This window comes from Protopterus annectens, chromosome 6.part1, assembly GCF_019279795.1.
Source record: "Protopterus annectens isolate FY-2018-M chromosome 6.part1, PAN1.0, whole genome shotgun sequence".
Classification (NCBI taxonomy): Eukaryota; Metazoa; Chordata; order Ceratodontiformes; family Protopteridae; genus Protopterus; species Protopterus annectens.
The window spans coordinates 478,920,402-478,942,575 of NC_056738.1; positions in this window are offsets into that span (position 1 = coordinate 478,920,402).

Here is a 22,174-nt window from a genome sequence, read left to right on the forward strand (position 1 = left end):
TCAGCTATAAATCAGTTATTAAACTTTCTGGTGATCAGAAGTCTCCAGGAAATAATGTAACTGCACTCCTTCTCTCACCAGGAGAAAACATGGTTTATCCTAAACACTGCAGTGTGCATTAGAGGAATTAGATGTGAAAGTATGTAACTTAAGTTTTACCTGTCTAAAAAGTTAAGTTTTAGTGGAGAGTCACTATTTTTAAAACAGCAAGACAGATTGAAAGGGGTGGTCACTTTTGTATTCTGGTACTATGGAATGCAGTAGGATGGCCAATAAATTTAAATAGTTGAAGGGGAGTGATTTCACAAAATGATAATTTTGTGCTTACTCACACAAGCCAGTAAAAGCAGAGAGGAAATGAGATATATGGTCAAATTAACATAAGGCGCAGGCAATTAGAAAGACAGAGGTGTTTTATTTCTGCCTGACTCACAAGAGACAGAGCTGTTGTCTCTTTTCAAGTTTTAATATGCAGTTAAAAGCAGAATACAAGTAAAACACAAGGTAAAAAAACAAATCACAGTATTCAAAATAGAAAAAGGGAATAAAGTAATACAAAATACAACAAATAAAAAGCAAATTAACCTTTCCCTCACTGCAAAGTGTAGCAGAGTCTGGGTGAGCCTTTCTAGTAAAGCCTTTTTTTATAAGTAGTGATAATGCAATAAAAGTTTTCTTTATACTACATTCACTGTGCGTTACTGTGTGCTGACATAGCTCAGTGTGGTTAAGTGGCATTACACAGAGGTAACCACACCACAAAAGAACCATTCACAGTTAGGTTGGTTTTGGTGCGCATTGCCAAACTTCATGCAAACACACAAGCCAACAAGTGAAGGGCTCCACTGTTTTTTTGTTACTTGTGTGTGTTGTGTGTGATTCTATTTTTTACCAGATTATATGTGTTAAAATGGGGTAGATAGAAAAGTGGTGAAATGTGGGGGCAAACAGGGGGAAGAACAAAGGGAAAACAATATAGGAATCTGCAGGATGGAGGTAGGAAATAACCATAGCTATCCATTTTTTCAACATGGTAAAATGAAAATATGTACTTAATATTAGCTGAATGGATCAAATCAAGTGTGTCAAGAAGACATGTATGTGAAATGGAGAGCTATGTATGGCAAGATATATTTTGTGTGGAACAGGTGCCCATTTTTTTTTACTTCAATAAGAGAGAAATGCTGTGTAAGGGATGTCTGTATTTTTGGATCAGGTAGGTTGGGTATGTGAGGAAACAAATGCAAATAGTACAAACAAGACAAGACACAGGGATGGTGAGAGACAGAAAAAAATTGGTAAGCACCATAATTGTGATGAGAGACGGGACAATGCAAGCCATTGCCAGTCAAATGTGGGGACTGTGAGAATCTAGCTCTCATCCACTGGACTGTCATCACTGTCCCCTTACTCCACCAGTGGCTGGAGTACTTGATGTCTCCTCCTCCTATGGACCATGAGGGAGAGCAGCCTGTCCAACTGGAGTAGGTGTACACCAAATGGTGCTTTGCACGAATCTATGTACCAACCCTGGCATCTCCTTGATGGGTAATGAAATCCCCATCTCCACCAGTAATTCAGGAGGGTACCACAGCACTAGCTGCCATGGTAGTGCAACCTGAGAGCACAGGTAGTGCAGGAACAGCAGAGGCAGTACTGGCAGGTTGGGTCCCAGATATGCAGGGCGTTATGTGGGATCCAGTGGAGTGGGGGCAGTTGGGGCAGGTTGAGCCACTGGGGTTCACTTACCTCCCTGTGGTGTGAAGCATTTAGTGATTTGTTACAGACGGATGGCATGGAGATATTTTGATGACAAAAAATAGAAAACAACAAAAAGAGATAAGTGCTGGGGTGAGAGAAAGCAAAGAAATAAAATTAGTACCATCATATGTGGCAAACAATCAATTATAATAATGGTACAACTATTTTATCTGACGTTTCACATGTAAGTATACTTCTTAACAACTACAGACTATAATTACAGACTGCCCAAAGTAATCCTTGCAATTTGCAGATATTGCACATATGCTTGGTCCAATTATACAGATTAAAGTTAACAGTAGGCCATGTATGCCCCTTGTGTAGAATTTAATTTCTGTAATATTATTCAGGAATTACAGTATTAGGCACCTTCCCCTCTAACACCCGACATGTATAATCCCAGAAGAGTGCAATAGCAAATAATGATTTCCCACCAATTCCTGTTACCACATTAACTAGTAGTGTGCAAACCCAAGCAATGATGTCAACTGTGTTTGTGTGATAATAAGCAGAGAGCAACAGTGCCAAGCAGAGAGGAAAGCAGTTTTGGAAACTGGAAGGTTAATCTGACACTTGACATTAGTTTGAAGGGTGTGTGCTGCTGTAACTGTTAGGTGATTTAACTTTGCAGACATAGACTGGGGGCATAATTTCATGACCTGACACATGTCTGTTGTCTTTCTACACTGCTAAAATTGATTTTTACAGTATGGGATCCAAACCTATGCATAAGTGGCAAAATATTTTCTTCCACAGCAGTGATTTTCCATCTTTGCCACGGAAGAAGTGCTTCTCAGACATATTCATGAATTATTTATAAATACAGGTGATAGATTGAGGTTTTAACCACATATGTGTGTGACCTAGCAAGGTCCTTGTGTGTATGTGTGTGTGTGTGTGTGTATGTATGTATATATATATATATATATATATATATATATATATACACACACACACACACACACACACACACACACACACACACACGTGTGTGTGTTTGTGTGTGTGTGCACATATAGGGTCTATATTATATGCACGAAAGTTCAGAATGTCGAACCTCAATGAGCTCCTTGTGGGATCGCAGTAGAGTGAAGGTCAGAATATTTGCCCTTTTCTCACTGTAGTGTGATCTCAGAGTTGGTATATATATATATTTAGTGAGGGGTGTGGGGGGCACAGCCCCTCACAATAAGAAGTTTGAGGTCTGACATTTTCGCTGTCTACAGCATTCAACATTATGAACTTTCATTCACAGAATAATATATAACCACATCCAGATAGCAGAATTATACTTACAGAAACAGTAGACAGTATACCCTCAGTCATACATATCCACCTTCAAAATACAGTAAGGGTGCCTTATCCCTTATACATATAATTCATATAAACTTCACTATTTATAATTATGTATATGTAAAATGGCTTGAATTTCCTGTATTAAAACCCAAAACAATGTGTGTGGCAGCCCCAAATTTAGATCTCTTGCCACAAGAATATTGAAATAATACTTAGATATTTTACTATTTATTACTATAAACTGAACTATCACAACAGTAAAAATATGTTGCACTTCCTGTATTAGAACCCAGGACCATCTGCATTACAGCCCTACTCTTAGCCCTGCTGCCAGAGGAATAGTGAAATTACAGTTGGATACTTCCCTAGTCATTATTAACTTCTGTGTGTACACCACCACACAACACTGTTTACCCAACACAGAGTTTATACAATGTATCCATTTTGAAATTGTTAACTGTCTGCTTCCTCTCTGCAGGCATTCAATGGATGCACGTGTTGAGGAAGCTTTCTAACCTCTGCTCAATGTGACTTTATTGTGTTGCGCAATGGAAAGCAAAAATTGCAACAATATATCCTTTTGACATTTAGAATGTCTACACCCTTTCTGCAGGTGTTCTGTCTGCTTCCTGTATGAGCCACTAGTCCAGGTTTGCACACTGCTAAGCATCACACAAATGAGATAGGCATTGCTAAACATGACACTTATTGTGTTTCTCCATTTCCCCTGTTTGAGCTAAGCCATGCACTGCACAAATACTGCCATTAAATAAACGACATTACAACATTTATGTTGATACACATGAAATGTTTTTACACAGGTCTGGATTTGAATGCTCACGCCAACAAACCTTCAAAACGCTGTAAGGGTGTCTTATCTCTCTGCCATAGAAACAGCTTTGCAGCAGAGAATGAAAATCATCATGCATACAAACAACTGCAACATGATCCACAGTACTAACAAAACATATGACAGTTGTACACTTCTGAGTTGTTTGTACATGTATCAATTTCAGATGTAGTGTACTGAGTGATCACACAACCGTTTATGACTATTGCTTGCAGAAATGCAGCTCTGTCTTATTTCTCTGTGTTGCTCATTATTCTCTTATCTGATCAGTAATCTGAGACATGCAGTCTGTAAGGCATTCTGTATAATCGTCCTTATAATGTGTGAGGATATTAAATGGCAATAATATACAGATGTCAAGAAATGAAGGGGAGTTTGGATGTTACTGAACAGAATCTATGATATGTGTGCTGCTTACTTAAATTTAAAACCTTGATACAATTACTTCTACACTTTGTAAGTATAACCCAACAGACACACCAACTAGAGGTAAGGGATCTGAATTGATGTTGTATTTTCCTTATCCCTACCAGTAATCATTCATAGTTGCAATCTATTAGCAACAAACATTGAGGGAGTACCTGTGCTATGCTTACATCTGCTTCACAGAGCCAAGTATTTGGGTTTCAGCAATTCTAATGAGTTGACACCTCATTTGCATCTTCACTTTGATCACAGCCCTGAATCTACACTACAAAAAGGTAACAATGTAGCTAGGGAAACTGAAGGTGAGGAGACTTTTTATGTGGATAACACAGAAGAAGATATTACATTGGGTTTCATCTGCACAGAAGACTACTGATCTTGACAAGGTATGGTTGCATTTTTCTGTTATACACTGGATATGATCACATGTCACTATGAAAATATTCACATATTTTTATCTCTCTCACTATATATATATATATATATATATATATATATATATATATATATATATATATATATATATATATATATATATATATATATACATATGTATAAAATGCTACTTTTATCTGTATGCACTTCTTAGAAGTTTACTGATGGTATAGGCATGTTTGTCAGGGCATTTTACTTTCTCAGATGCACAGCTTTATTAACTGCCATTACAAGTGCTAATGTTACAATTGTTTTTCTCTTTATACTCTTCTATTGTTATTTAAGTGAAATGTAAATGTCCTATATTGTCTATGACAAAGGGGTTTTAGCCTTCTAGGATGGCCCATAGACACCTCTAGTGGAGTGCTTACCACAGGAAGATGTGACTGGCAATTGCATAAAATTAAATGTTTTGTCTTAAATGTGTACACAATTTTTGGGAACACTTTATTAAATAGCACTTTTAGCAGCTCACTGATGGTTTGTTAGCAAAGTGTGTCATTTGCCTGTTGATTTGGGGGATGGGGGAGCTAAGTTCCATTTCTGTTTTGGCACAAACAAAATTGTTTGTACAGAGGTTTGCTTTCCTATTAGGTTTAGGATCCAACCTTGCTTTCTGTGTGATTGTAATATGTTACAAACACATAAATAATTTTTATATTTGAATATCTTGACTGATTTTCCTTTCTCCAGTGGGTAATATTGAAAAACTACCTTTTATGTGTTATATCTAAGCAGGACTTTTATTTATGGGATACTTATGTGTATTATCCTTTTTCTCTGTTTTATGTCATCTAGTACTATGGTACCCAGGCATCCCAATCCCCCAAACCCCCTTCAGTGACCCTGAGAATGAAGTGGTTGTTGAAACATTTAGGCAACATGGTGTCTTTCTTCTTGACAGAGGATGTGGAGATATGTCTGGTAGAATACAAATTTGGCAGCAGATAGTGGCTGATGCAAACCCAGTAGGTGGCCAGAGCAGGGCATATGATCAGGTGCATCATAAGGCCACTGACATGATTTTGTTGGCTCAGAGGAAGGCAGCTGCAGTGGCCAGTGAATGGATGGCTACTGGCGGGGCCCTGCTACACAGCCACCACTGACAATAAATGAAGAGCTCCTGTCCACTGTTAGGGATCTAGAGAGCTCAGTGGAAAATGCACAACAGCATGTAATTGACTTTGGTGCTGCTGTTTCAGGAAGGCCTTGTATGTCCCAGGAAGAACTTCCAGATAGGCTTACCTATCTCAATTGTTAAATACTTCTTATATAGTAAAATATTGACAGCAATACTTAAGTTCTGTTTAATATATATATATATATATATATATATATATATATATATATATATATATATATATATATATTTTTTTTTTTTTTTTTGGGGGAGGAGAATAGTTGTAGATTGATACAGTTAACAACACATTCTGGTTGACTGCACATAGGCTTGAGGTGGACATGTCATCCAAGTTCTTGCTAAAAGTATCATCAATGGACATATAAAGGTCAAACATTTTAATCCCCTGTGTTACTATTATTTGTGATGATGGTGTCCTTACCTTTTGCTTAACTTCTTCCAGAAACATCCTCCATAGGGACCCAAGAATCATCTGCACATGGTAAGCCAAAAATGTTTATGTCAGTACTGATGAGAAGTTCAAAGAAATATTTATTTTATCCATATGTGTAATGTGGGTGCCAGGGCTGTTATGTGTATTGCTGTACTGTCTGCAATAGTGGCACTGCTGTTAGCTTGTTAGCATAAATTGGACTATAATAGTGTAGGTATTAATTTCTTTCCTGTGTTTGTTGCTTATTTTCTCAGGCGATCCTGACACTGGAAGTATAGCACTCTTACCACCTGATGTCAGAGTATCAGCAGACTCTGATTATATGGTGGCCAAACACAGTGACAGTCAGGGGGTGAAGAGGTTGAATATGATACTGAGGTTAACATTCAGGCATCCCCAGTAATTCCACTGGACACAGCCAGTAGGCCTACACCAACCCAATCCAGTCACCCTCAGATATTGGACAGGTGGAGGGTGAGGCACTCGATCAGGATAGTGTGGTTGCTGTGGCTTCAATGCTTGTTGTCACTGGCTGTAGCCAAAGTGTGGGCAAGGTGCCATGCAGGACGGTTGTTAGGGGTGCTCAGAGGAGGTCTGCTGTCCATCCTCCACCTGATCCAGATGTGTCTTCCCATGCCACTTGACATATGTGTAGGGCTGACATGGAGGCACAGGTATTTTCAAATAGGTCCTCCAGAGAGATGCTTAGGGGTGTAGATGTGGCACAGGCTGACATGCATGACTGCCTCCACTGTGTTGCTAATTCAATGGATTGGATGAATGACACTTTGGAATGGGTGGTGTCTGTGATGGAATGTCTGCTGGGAGGGGGATGATATCCATGTGGACATGGGTCAGCCATATCATCTGATACTAGCCAATGTGGCTGTGCCCAATCATACTCTGATAATGGTACTACTTCCACTGTTCCATCAGTGGTTGAGGTGTCCACAACCAAATGTGGCAGGCCAGGGGGTTGTGGTCCTGGGCATCCTTGTGAGGAGAGCTCATCCAGCAGACATCAGTCATATTCAGGTAGTAGCAGTGCATCTGACTGTGGGCAAGGATATGTCAGTGCAACTCCTGGCAGAGTCAGTTCTCGTGGTTGGGTATGACAATGATGAACTGCCACCTCTACCATGTAAGGCTCACACCTGTCTGACATACCAAGATGTAGAGCTAGCATAGACCTTGACTGTATTCTTGCAGAGACTCACACACCAATTTCACCTAGAGGGCCTATACAGGCACACACACAACAGTTATATAGTTCAGCCATAAGGCTTAAAGCTCATTCTGTCTCAGATGCATACACCAAGGTGCAGTGCCGTTCATTATCGTGATCATAGCCACTGCATATTTTGTGGCTCAGTAGGACAGGCCACTGCACTGGCAAGTGATGATGACTGTGCCTACGTGTATACTACTGTCCACTGTTCGGGATCTAGAGAGCTCAGTGGAAAGTGCACAACAGCATGTAATTGACTTTGGTGCTGCTGTTTCAGAAAGGACTTGTATGTCCCATGAAGAACTTCCAGGTAGGCTTACCTATCTCAATTGTTAAATACTTCTTATATAGTAAAATATTGACAGCAATAATTAAGTTCTGTTTAATATATATATATATATATATATATATATATATATATATATATATATATATATATATATATATTTATTTTTTTTTTTTTTGGGGGGGGGAGAATAGTTGTAGATTGATACAGTTAACAACACATTCTGGTTGACTGCACATAGGCTTGGGGTGAACGTGTCATCCAAGTTCTTGCTAAAAGTATCATTAATGGACATATAAAGGTCAAAACATTTTAACCCCCTGTGTTACTATTAATTGTGATGATGGTGTCCTTACCTTTTTCTTAACTTCTTCCAGAAATATCCTCCATAGGGACCCAAGAATCACCTGCACATGGTAAGCCAAAAATGTTTATGTCAGTACTGATGAGCAGTTCAAAGAAATATTTATTTTATCCATATGTGTAATGTGGGTGTCAGGACTGTTATGTGCATTGCTGTACTGTCTGCAATAGTGGCACTGCTGTTAGCTTGTTAGCATAAATTGGACTATAGTAGTGTAGGTATCAATTTCTTTCCTGTGTTTGTTGCTTATTTTCTCAGGTGATCCTGACACTGGAAGTATAGCACTCTTACCACCTGATATCAGAGTATCAGCAGACTCTGATGATATGGTGGCCAAACACAGAGACAGTCAGGGGGTGCAGAGGTTGAATATGACACTGAGGTTAACATTCAGGCATCCCCAGTAATTCCACTGGACACAGCCAGTAGGCCTACACCAACCCAATCCAGTGACCCTCAGATATTCGACAGGTGGAGGGTGAGACACTCGATCAGGATAGTGTGGTTGCTGTGGCTTCAATGCTTGTTGTCACTGGCTGTAGCCAAAGTGTGGGCAAGGTGCCATGCAGGACGGTTGTTAGGGGTGCTCAGAGGAGGCCTGCTGTCCATCCTCCACCTGATCCAGATGTGTCTTCCCATGCCACTTGACATATGTGTAGGCCTGTCATGGAGGCACAGGTATTTTCAAATAGGTCCTCCAGAGAGATGCTTAGGGTTGTATATGTGGCACAGGCTGACATGCATGACTGCCTCCACTGTGTTGCTAATTCAATGGATTGGATGAATGACACCTTGAAATGGGTGGTGTCTGTGATTGAATGTCTGCTGGGATGGGGATGGTATCCATGTGGGCATAGGTCAGCCATATCATCTGATACTAGCCAATGTGGCTGTGCCCAATCATATTCTGATAATGGCACTACTTCCACTGTTCCATCAGTGGTTGAGGTGTCCACAACCAGATGTGGCAGGCCATGGGGTTGTGGTCCTGGGCATCCTTGTGAGGAGAGCTCATCCAACAGATATCACTCACATTCAGGTAGCAGCAGTGCATCTGACTGTGGGCAAGGATATGTCAGTGCAACTCCTGTCAGAGCCAGTTCTCATGGTTGGGTATGACAATGATGAACTGCCACCTCTACCATGCAAGACTCACACCTGTCTGACATACCAAGATGTAGAGCTAGCATAGACCTTGACTGTATTCTTGCAGACACTCACACACCAATTTCACCTAGAGGGCCCATACAGGCACACACACAACAGTTACATAGTTCAGCCATAAGGCTTAAAGCTCATTCTGTCTCAGATGCCATTTGTTACTTTATCCAAATGTCTGCCTGTTTCTCTTTCTTACTCTCACACATTCACTAACCTTTTGTGTCAGCCTAGGATTCCTACCCCCCACATGTAACACTGTGTGCAAGTGATGATAACTGTGCCATATCACTGTTTTCTATCTTTTGGATTCAGGGATGCATAAGATTTATGTCTGATGTTTAGGCTGCATCAGACCATCATTACTTTTGAGAGGTATGAATGTGGGAACCTTTGATACCTGAGGCCTATTACTTGATAGAGGACACGTGTATTCACATAAGTCTTTGCTGTCACATGTTGAAATCATTGTTGTACAAATCACCTACCTTTTGCTTACTGTTTCCAAATAATAACGTGCAAGGATATGCCATTCATTTGTATTATTACACAATTCTGTCTTAATACTCCAGGCTCAACACTTACCTTGTAAATCCAGCAGTTGCTACATTTTGAATTCAAGTCTGAGTCTGACTGATGCTAGGAATACACAGCCATGACATGGGTAGATAAAGGTTGTGAGGGCTGCCTTGTATCAATGTTACTATATGTATGTGTATAGGATGAAGGTTTTAGCCCCTTAGTGGGTCAGTGAGTGTGCTATGTCTTACCTCTTAGCCAACATGAGGGCATATTGTGCATGCCTACATTTGCCTACACCCACAGCAGCTGCTGGTTCCCTCTCTGACTCCTCACCTGCATGTGACCTGTGGTGACATTACCATTGGTGGTGGGATGTGTGCCCCTTCTCCTTGTTGATCCTGCTGAAGCTATTTTCTGAAGATGATGTTGTGTGAAGCATGGCACAGACGGTGAAGATTTCATTACATGTACGTGGATTGTACTGCAGGTCTCCCCAGATGTATCTAGGCACCAGAACAGTGACTTCAGCAGCCCAAATACATGCTCTATGATATTTCTGGTTTGAACGTGTGAATCATTATGTCATTCTTCAGCGGGTGTGTGTACATTTCTGATGGGTGTCATCAGCCATGGTTCCAGTGCATAACCTGCATCCTCCAGCAAATGACCCTGTGGGATATCATCCCTATTGAACATGTGATAGAGCTGGGAGGTGTTCCAGATATCTGAGTCATGGTAACTGCCTGGGATGCCAGCACACACATTCAAGGTGATTCCCTTAGCATTACACACAACTTGGCCCTTTCTATTTATGTAGATCCTTCCCTGCTCCCCGGGTGGTGCCTTGATTTTCTATATGTGTACAATCTATGGCACCCAGTACTTCAAGGCACTGTGCTACAGGGTAGAACTCCTGCATATCTTTGGCTCTATCCTCAGGAGCATGGGGAAAATATATGTTATCAAGGCATGTTGGAGTATAGCATTCAGGAACTGATAGAGGATCCTGGATGCTGACGCCTTTGACAGCCCCAGCATGTCTCCTGTTGGTCTCTAAAAGGTTCCTGTAGCTAAAATTCTAACTTCTACACATACCTTTGTCTCCACTGGTATTGATTCCCCATGGTTCGCCCTGGGTCTGAGTTGAGGAAACAGAGGTTGCAGAGTTCCTGTAGTGTGTCTCTATCCACCATGTACTGCTCTACAATTTCCACCTCATGCAGATTGCGACAAGTTAAACTGGGTCTGAACATTCTTCTCCTTCTTGGTCGTGGTCTAATAGCAGCAGCAGCAGCATAGACTTCAGCCTGTTGCACATACACATGAATTAAAGCAACAGCAGCCCCTAACATTATTTCTGTGTATACTCCTTTGCATGGCTGTATTCCAATAAGTTTTGGAATTTGCAGGGAAAACCAGCACTGAGTCTACATGGTTGCTTTATAAATTGTTAAATAGCTACTCCATCTTGGATTGGTTGATTAGCATACAATTCAGCTGTTTATGCTGTAATTAGCATGCCACAGTGTTTAATGTGGTTGAGCAGCTCTACCCACCATGCAGAGCTACTTACTAAATAAAACCAGTGCTTTACTGTGTGCACATAATGGGTTTTAGAGCATCATGCAGAGTTTAATGAATCTGCCCGCATATGTTAGAGTATGAAGCAAAAGCAGCAAAATGAAAAAAAAATTATTGCTGGTAAGTATTAATGTCCTAAATACAGACAAAAATATTCTTTGGGCTGATAGCAAAGTGATACTTTATCCTAGCTGTAAAGAATGTATTACATATATGAATCATGACTAGAATATGTTACATACATATACAGACTTCATAGCAGAAACAGGGATTGTAAAATAGCAGGAAGTATAGCTATATTTACAGATTCATCCCAGTAATGTAACAATCAGGCCATTGTCTGTGGTTTCAAATAAAAATAAAAATTTAAAGTATGTAAGTATTTTGATGGGAGGGGCAGAGCTCTTCATAGTTTGATAGAACCGAATGCTGACCATTTGTCCTTTTTCTTAATGTAATCATTTTGAGGAAATCAGTGCTCCTTTGAGTAAATGGTTACCTACCTTGGCAACTAGCCTTCCCAGTGAACCATTCAATAGTCAAGTGTACAAAACTCGCACGTTACATATGTGTTCACAGAATTAGACTGTTAACCTGTTATGTAAGAGAAAGGGCCTAAACAACTGAATAAATATGTGTATCAGCAGGAAATGAAGCACTGATGATCACAATGGAGATGAACTAACAGCAGAATCTGCACTGGAGTTGCATATCCAAACTCCTCAAAGGAAAGAAAAAGAGAAGAACATGATATAACATGAGATAACATAGCATTATTTTGAAAGAGAAAGAAAAGGTACTGCCAATGGGGAGCAGCATTTTGGCCAAAGTCATAAAAAACAGCAGGAGTATGCCCTACAAGGGATAGGCCTCAAATAGCTAGCAGAATATCCTGCTTCAGAAAGAGCTGTTTTGGACATGGTGTTCTCAATTGGGATCTCAGATTTGGAAGCATAATAGACAGTCATCAATGTGTTTGCCTTCAACTAAACTATGCAGCTAATTCAGTCCAAAATGCCATTTTCAGCTTTCAGAGGGACATATATTAACTAAATAGGTCAGTGTCTCACAAAATGTCTAGTAAACAGACATGGGCATGCAGGTGATGCTGAAGAATCATAAAGAGACATCAGAAATGCCATCATTAATGAATTTCCCATAAATGTATATGCCAAAAATTAAGGAAAGAGCTGTATACCTCCAAAAATTATTTTGGCTAAGTGGCTACTCTAACGTGTGTGTGTGTGTGTGTGTGTGTGTGTGTGTGTGTGTGTGTGTGTGTGTGTGTGTGTGTGTGTGTGTGTGTGTGTGTGTGTAGATACTGCATTTTACTTTGCTCTTGTTGTCTAGATTGTGAACAAAAAAATTTAGCCTAAAAAAAGTAGTGACTCAGTGATACATCACTGGTATTTGGAAAGATAAGGAAGTAGGTAAGAAAAGAACAATGGAGGGAAAGGGAGAGAAATAACAAAACAGAATTACACAGTTAGCAGTAAAGTTTCCAAAATACCAAACATGGGACCTCTTCTCTTGAACAGTTGTACTGGCTTAACATAATTATATTTGAAAAGGTTAATGTTAGGCTGTAAATAGCTTTTCAAAGGCTAACTGTAAAATTACCTTTGAAGATAGAATTGCGTAATGATACTTCAGACCACACAATACAGGCCATCAAGTTGCATAATCTCAAACAGGTAATGTTATTTCATGTAGTGACTGAAATCTCCTCTGAAGATGGAATTGCACAATGACATGTGACTACATTTCATGGGCTTATAAGACATTAACCTCAAACAGATAATGTAATTTTACTAAGTGACTCTGAAATACCTTTGATGATGGAATTGCATAATGACACTGCTGACCTCTTGAAAACACACCCATAATATTGCCAAAATATTTTTTCCAGCTATTTCTAGCTTCTGGAGTTATGTATTTACATATTAGTGTGGTAAAGAACCACTGTAAATTAAAGTTCAACATTTTACACCAGATTTACAGACTATCCCCTACAAAATCTCGTAAACTTCTTGATGTAGACTACAGGATTAAGTATCCTGCAAATGTTGCTAATTGCAAAGTCCATAACTCTGCTAACCAGATTCCATAACAATTTGTATGTTATGAAAGAAGGATTTAAGACTTATTCAAGAATTGTCTGTGCTTGGAAACTTCCCACAGACTTAGGGTAAACAACAATGTATGCAAATGAGGTAAAGAAGCCTGATGGGGTTGTTAAACTCTATACTCCATTTCCAAAACAATCTCTAAAACTGCAGCACCAAACTGACTATGCATTCATCTGGCTGTATTTCTGCCAACTTGCAAATTCCTGACACCACAGGCCCAAACCAGCCTCTGTATTCATAATTGGTATTTGAAATATAAGCAAACAGCTTCCAGAGAAAGATAACAATGTTTTCAGCTTTCACTAAATGGTGGTATACAGTCTGGATTGTGAATATTACTGTATAGTTGTATTCAGTTGCATTGAATGAAGATGAATAGTTTAGGTGTACCTTTTCTAGGTCAAAAAATGTAATTGCTTTTTTGTTGTATTTTTCTGCAATGTTTTGCCAACATTCTGAAAGAACTCTCTTAGTCTGTTACTGTCTTTCACTGCACTATGTTAGCACCAGGCTTGGTATTATTGTGTCCAGTGGTAGGGCTTCCCTACCAATTGCTATACCAATTTCAGTGACAAATGATTGAATGGTTGTCCCCCTGGGATCATGGGTCATTGATTTTGTTTTTTTTTACAGCCATTATTCTACATTGCAGTGTCACACTGCCCTTAGCTACTACACCTCATTGTCTCCTTTCATATAAAAGACATAGGATCTTCCATACATCTCACTTACTATCATTGAATTTGCTGTGCAGTTGTATGCTATTTAAGTAGTTTACAAATACTTGCCATGTGAACTGTATAGATTACTTTCTATTCTGGTTGAGAAAAATACCCACATTATGTCCTGTTCTACCAGATCTGCCAATGTAGAGGGATCCTTCTCTCACAGATGGAAAATGGCCTGCCATTTATCACTATTGCCTCAAAAAGAATGAGAATAATAACCAACACCTTTCAGATAAAATATGTAGATCTGCCACTATTTACCCCAGACAAGAACATCACTGGGTCAGATTCATTAATGCCTACACTAAGTGTTCACTAAGTGTATATGATCTGTATTTAAGAAGATCCCTACCATAGCTTTTGTGCTTTCTAGTCACTCAGAAATATTACACTAAGTGTATATGCATTTTACACTTTGTGGTAGCCTTTATGAACTCCCCTCAATATTTAAGGCTGCAAGAAAATCAGTAGGATGACTAAAATTAGGAGGAAGAAGGTGTGAGTTATGCTTGTGTTGTATGTTCACTCAGGATGGTATACACTTAGTGTAGGCTTTAATGAATCCAGGGTTTGTCTAACAACAGGAAAGACAAAAGTCTTCCTGTTAGACATAGGGCTGCTCTGTTACTAGCATTTAAGTTATTTAAACTCATGTATTCTGATTCATTTACTCCTTTTGTTGCTTTCCTTTTATAACCTTAAAATGAAAGACCCCAGTAGAGCTCTTCTTAAAACTCCAGTAGAAATGTTTTAGTGTATCAAACTCTGCTTCTCTTCACTTGGTCCAAAGCTATGGGAATATCACCTTTCATATCCCAAAGGAATCACCTCTTATCCATCCTTCTGTACTGATTTGAATTTGACCTTTTAAATCATTCAAAATGCAATAGTATTCAGGACACCTGACATAACACCTTTATTTACGTCACTTTACATTGTATTCTTACATTTAATTTTCAGCTTTCAGTAGGTTACTACTACAAGTCTTTTATCACTTACTCTAACCTTCAACCTCTTGTTTGCCCATACCAACCATCCTCCTCATTTCCTTTTCTCTTCACCCAGTTCATTTTTACATAATGTGTATGTGTAAATATGTGGCACTATTACATAATATATATATATGTGTAAATATGTAGCATTATTACATAATGTATATGTGTAAATATGTAGCATTATTACATAATGTATATGTGTAAATATGTGGCACTATTACATAATGTATATTTGTAAATATGTAGCACTATTACACAATGCATATGTGTAAATATATGGCACTATTACATAAAGTATATGTGTAAATATGTGACACTATTACATAATATATATATATGTGTAAATATGTAGCACTATTACATAATGTATATGTGTAAATATGTAGCACTATTACATAATGTATATGTGTAAATATGTAGCACTATTACACAATGTATATATGTAAATATGTGGTACTACTACGTAATGTATATGTGCAAATATGTAGCACTATTACATAATATATATGTGTAAATATGTAGCACTATTACATAATGCATATGTGTAAATATGTAGCACTATTACATAATGTATATGCGTAAATATGTGGCACTATTACATTATATATATATATATATATATATATATATATATATATATATATATATATATATATATATATATATATATATATATATATATTATGTGTGTACATATGTAGCACTACTACATAATGTATATGTGTAAATATGTACCACTATTACATAATGTATATGTGTAAATATGTAGCACTATTACATAATGTATATGTGCAAATATGTACCACTATTACATAATATATATGTGCAAATATGTAGCACTATTACATAATGTATATGTGTAAATATGTAGCACTATTACATAATGTATATGTGTAAATATGTACCAATATTACATAATATATATATATATATATATATATATATATATATATATATATATATATATATATATATATATCTGGATAATGCTGGATCTAAAACAAAGCCAACTGTGACATTATTTAAGAAAAAAAATTACTTTTCTTCAGCTGTTTTAACATGGCGAGACAGTTTTTTAATGGGGGGTCATGGTATAATATTACATAATGTATATGTGTAAATATGTAGCACTATTACATAATGTATATGTGCAAATATGTAGCACTATTACATAATATATATGTGTAAATATGTAGCACTATATCTGGTGGTCTAATAATCTGTTTTATACAACCTTTCTAAGTGTATTACTGAATTGTAATACAGTTTATGTCTGAATTTATACAATGGTAAATATGTTTACTTCATTCTAAGATCCTGTACATTTTTATTGATAAATTCCATACTTCCAGGCTATGGCTGAAACTGGTCCATTGAGGTAAGGGCTCTGCTCTGGTAAACAAATTTAAACAAATAAATAATAAAATAAATATGCTGTGCCTATCAATGCCTGTGTATTGAGTCACTATGGTAAAACCAGCTGATCAGGGTATAGTGGGTGCTGTATGGCATATGATTGTGTCATTAATAGAATAAGACGGTCAGAGAGACTCCCTAGCCCACTACAAGCCACACAAACTTTTTTCCCTTCTCCCTTCTTCCTTCTCAGTTTCCCTTTCTCCCCTGCCACAGCCAGTCATTATGTTCCTTAATACTCTTCTTTGTCAATATGCTGCCTACTAGCAGAGGTAGTGCACCAAGCCCATGTTCTTTATAATTTTCTGCTTCCTCTCTGGTCCTGCATACTATCATGCCAAATGCCTCAGCTAATGGGTCATTTGTTCTAACTTGCATCATATGTATTCGTCTCTCCTTTGCAGTCCTATTCCCATGTCTTTTCTAAGGGTAAATACCAAGTCTCTTTCACTGCAGTCTGATCTGTCATGTCTTGCTAGACAAATATCTTAGTTCCACCACCAAATAGACTCACTTTGATAGCATCAAGTCACTGAAAGGCCCTTTAGTGGTTCTGCTCTATTACCTCTTTCCTCACTCTTTCTACCTGCCAGCTTTTTCATTCAAGCTTTACCAAAGCAGCCTTTCTCATGTATTCTTGCTTTTTGCTGCTTTATGTGTGCTGCACCACACTCCTTTGTATTCCTCTAGTATTTTCCTATAAGACCTTCTCCATGCCTCTCAACTGTCCAGATTTTTGCAGAATGTTGAGATTTTTGACTTATATTTCTGGTCTGCTCCTCATAAAATTTGTGGTTTTCTGGCAACTCACTAGGATGATTTGAGGATTAAAGTCACTAAATAATCACCAAAACAAATGCAAGGCAGAAGGCCATGAGCAGCAACTGTTTTATTTGGTAAAACCACTTAAAACAAACAAAAAAAAATTCATATATATTAAGTGCTTTCGTCCCTTATTGGAACTTCATCAGAATATAAAAACAGTTAAGTTGCAAAACATTTATACACACATCCATGAGCAGTGACAATTCCTTTGATGTTTCAAGGAGCATCTCCAACCATTCTTAGGCAAAGTAGCATCACAATGCCATCTTATATTTGGAAGATTTAAGTGCACTTCATCTTGACAGTGTGTAGTCTTACAAACCAGCTAAAAGACTGTACACTTTTGTATCAAATAGATTGTTTTTGTACATATTAGTTTCTGTGAAAAATCTTAAATAAAAAAATCAAAATCAAAATCACATTAAAATGAGAAGTTAAAATTGTATACATAAAAATCACTGCAAAAAACCTAGTACCTAAAAATAACTCAGCATTCAATGCATGCAATGAGATGGTAAAAAATATCAAAACCAATTGTAACGGGAAATAGTGGCATTCAGTTAAAGAGTATATAAAATTATGTCATACATCATTTCCTTGAAGGGGCTTGAATAGGAGGAAAATATGCATTAAATATAAAATTCACATCAATAGCTTTAGTATATAAAAAGGGTACTTAGAGTGTAAACCCATAGCAAAGGGGCCAGAAGTATTATTGTATCATATGCCACTACCTCTGTTTCATTACCTAGTCAATGCTTTAAATTTCAAAAGGGGTGAAATGGAGCAAAACTCATTAAGTCCAGGTCAAACATGGGGATTCAAAGTGAGTTGCCAATATAATTCTCTTAGTTCCAGTAACTACCCATGGACTTCCTCTCATTCCCTCCTTTATTCCATCTATATCTACAAACTTAAATGTGTGAGTTTCATTGTCCAAAACATGTCTTGTCAAGGCATTGTTGGGGTTCCTTTGTTGATGTCATATTGGTGTTCATAAATTCTTTCCTTCAACCTACACTCAATTTTATCTATGTAAAAACATGAGTACTGCATAATGGTGCGTAGACCACCCTCCTAGAATTACAGTCAAAATTTGACCTAACTTTGACTTCATTGCCACATTAGAATGAATTTACATTAGGAACAGAACCCACATTTCTTCATACAACATACCGGTGCATGTTTTCTTTAGATGTGTGCTCAAAAATTTCCTTCAGTTTCCTATCTCTTCTAAATGTAAAACCAAGTTTGTGTCATAACTTCTCTCTCAAAGTGGAATTTCCACAAATAATAGCCCAGTTTTTTTCAATAACCCATTTAAGTGTTCTGTGGTCCATATTAAAGGTAGTTATGAAATTCATGGAGTAATAAGGTCTGATCAAATCCCCAGTTACTTCTTCCTCCACTTCAGCCCCTATATTTTGTATTATAAAATGTATTGCCCCTCCTAAGATAGGTTTATACCATCCGGTATTTCTTTTTCTCATAACCTCCAGCTTAAGTTCCTCTTGCAGTCCATTGGTGTAACCTGTCTTATGAAACATATCCAGTAAAAGTTCACATTCATTGTGGAAGTCATCATCTGTGGTGACCATTCTAGCAGCTCTAACCAGTTTCCCTTTCACCACATATTTCTTCTGATGAAAGGGGTGATATCTGTTGAAATGGAGAAAGGAATTTGAATAAGTGCTTTTTCTAAATATTGTAGCTATAGATCTGTGGTTATTCCTGTCCTTACTGAGGAGGACGTCCAGGTAAGATATTTTCTCTCTGTCTCCACTAAATAATGTACATTTGAATTTTAGACTTCATATCCTTCAGAAATGTATGTTAAAACAAACCCTGTTACTCTAGCAACTTTTTAAGTTTATAAGAGCAATATTTTTAATATGTCCCTATTTTTGGACCTTTGCACCCCCATTTTGTCACTAAGAGGTTGAGATGTATGCTTTTTACTATTGTCCATTTATCTCTCTCTTTCTGTCACTCTTTTTATGCCCCTCAACAGTTTTATTTTATTTTTCTGCTTTTCCTACTTTTCTCTCATCTCTCTTTCTTTTTCTTCTTCTTCATCTTCACATCCTTCTGCTGATCTCAGTTAATGAGATGTCACACTCGTTGGGACTAGAAGGCTGAACAGTAGTCAACCTGAAGGTATGAGTCAAAGTCAACACTTCAATGTGAGAAAAATATTTAAAATGACACAGTAAACCATCTGTTTGCCTTACTTGTTAAATTTAAATAATGTTCACACATTTAAGCTGCTTGATCTCTGGTTTGTATACCAGAAATCCAATACCAAGGTTAAGCTACATTGCAACAATAGAACGTGGTCTGCTTTTCAACAGCTTATAGGAGTGAATAGGACAAGACAGCCCACACAGCTAATGCAGTAGGTATGAAACTAAACACAATGAGATTACAGCTAAAGGTGTGAATGAGATAAACAGTTTAGAACTAGTTGATTATCAGCAGCAATTTTATAAGTTGTATTAATTTTCAGTTCAAATAACTACTCAGTATCCAAGGTTTTTGTTTAGTATAGAGCACTATCGGCCTACATATTAATATTAAACACCTCAGAATAAAGTGGCAGGTTAACTGCATGCAGTGAAGGGGTCCAGAAGTTTAACTGCATGCAGTGAAGGGATCCAGAACTGTAAAACTTGGATAAGCCTGCGTTTTACTTGAACATCTCTGCTCTAGTTCCTAAGTAGTTCAAGCACAATGGAAGAGAATGAGAGTCAATGCAAAGAACATAAAATGGTGAGGATGCAGGTCAGATCATTGAACAGTAAGCAAAATTGTACCAAATATCTTGCTATTGTCAATAACCTCAAAGATGGTTGAGGTGAGCAGCAGTTCTCCATCATTCATCAGGTGATTGTCTCAAGCTTCCTTCTAAAGTTTTGCTGTTTTTTATTTATTTATTTTTTTGTGTGTATGCGACAGGTGGTATTGAATTCATAACTACATATACATTAAAGTATAGTATTACCATTCTTTTTATTTCTGTGATTTCATCAGTCGGGCTAAGTAGTAAAACTTTTTTTAAGAGCTAGCTTAAATTTAATTTCCTCAATATGAAATTTGCATTGCACTCTGAGAGAAAAATTACAGACCTATTTACAAGGAACAAGGAAATGTTTGTATCTGTTCAGGAAACAAAAGATGTATTAGTTTTCTAGAGCCTGGAAAATTGATGTTAAAGTAACACTGTGTGTAGAAAGACTGTGTGATAAGGAAAAGTCAGGTGTTGAGATAAATGTGCACAGAAAGCTAATCAAAAACAGAGTGTACCCAGTAGATAGTATAGTATATTGTTTTATTCATTCACTAAACAGGTAAGCCCACTAACTACCACTGTCCTGTTTTAGATACATCCTAGGAGCATTATCTACTTAAAACGAATTCCTTGATCATATAGTAGTTAAATAGAGGTAGAAAGAATCAAACCCTGTATTGTAGGCTACAATTAACAGCTCATTAACATCTCAGTAACTTAATCTTCTGCACTCACTCTCAGACCGTAGTCAGAATGATGGAAATTAGCCAACATGAGTCATGAGACCTAATTTTGTTAGATATTGAAATGTACAGATTTGTTAAAGGAAGATCTTTCCTTTCGAATATTGTTGATTTCTTTGAAGTGGCAACAGCAGCACTGAGAAAGGCTAACAGTGCATACTGCTTATCTTGACTTCAATACATTCAGCACTATCCCATATAAAAGAATAACTGAGATATTGATAGCATTAAATGTCAGTCCACATGTAATTCAATGGGTAAAATATTAATTAAGCAAAAGGATACAACAGGTTAGTGTAGGGGCATGCCTTCTTATCCCAGCAGAGTTTGCCATTGGAGTCCTACACAATTCTATATTGGGTCCAATTCTTTTTTGGACTAGTCTTCTCAGATACAGAATTGAGAAATTGGGTATGGATACCTAAATGTGTCTGATGGCTGCAAACTGGTTTACATAACTATCTAAATAAAATATTGCATTTTCCAGTATGGTCTACTAAACTAGGTCCTACACTTTGTACAAATGGCCTCACATTTAATACCAGTAAATATAGTATAATGAGGCCTGAGAAAAAGAACATAAATTATGATTACAAAATAAATGCCAAATCCGAAACAAATATTATTAAAATGCTAAGAACAATGGTAGACAGTTTATACTTTGACCATTATGTATCTACCAAAATCAGAATAGCACATTCTGCTGTCCATATAATTCTAAGGATCACATCTATTCATTGCAGGGAGATTACTGCATCACTTTATACCTCACTGATCTGGCCCATTACTGAATACAGTGCTACAGTTTATAGCCATCAAAACAAGCCACAAGAAATAACTAGAAAAGGTAAAATGACTTCTTACTAGAAAAATCATACCCTTTGAAAACTTGTATTAGTCAGAAGACTCAGAGCTGTCATTATATTCTCTTTCACTTAGGCTATTTACAGGTGATCTCTGTCTGGTCTACAAGGCAATGTCTGATTGCAGTTCTGTTTTAGAGTCTGCATCTGGAATGTGCCAAAATATTAATAATACAGAAATGTGATTGATCCATTACTCAACCCTT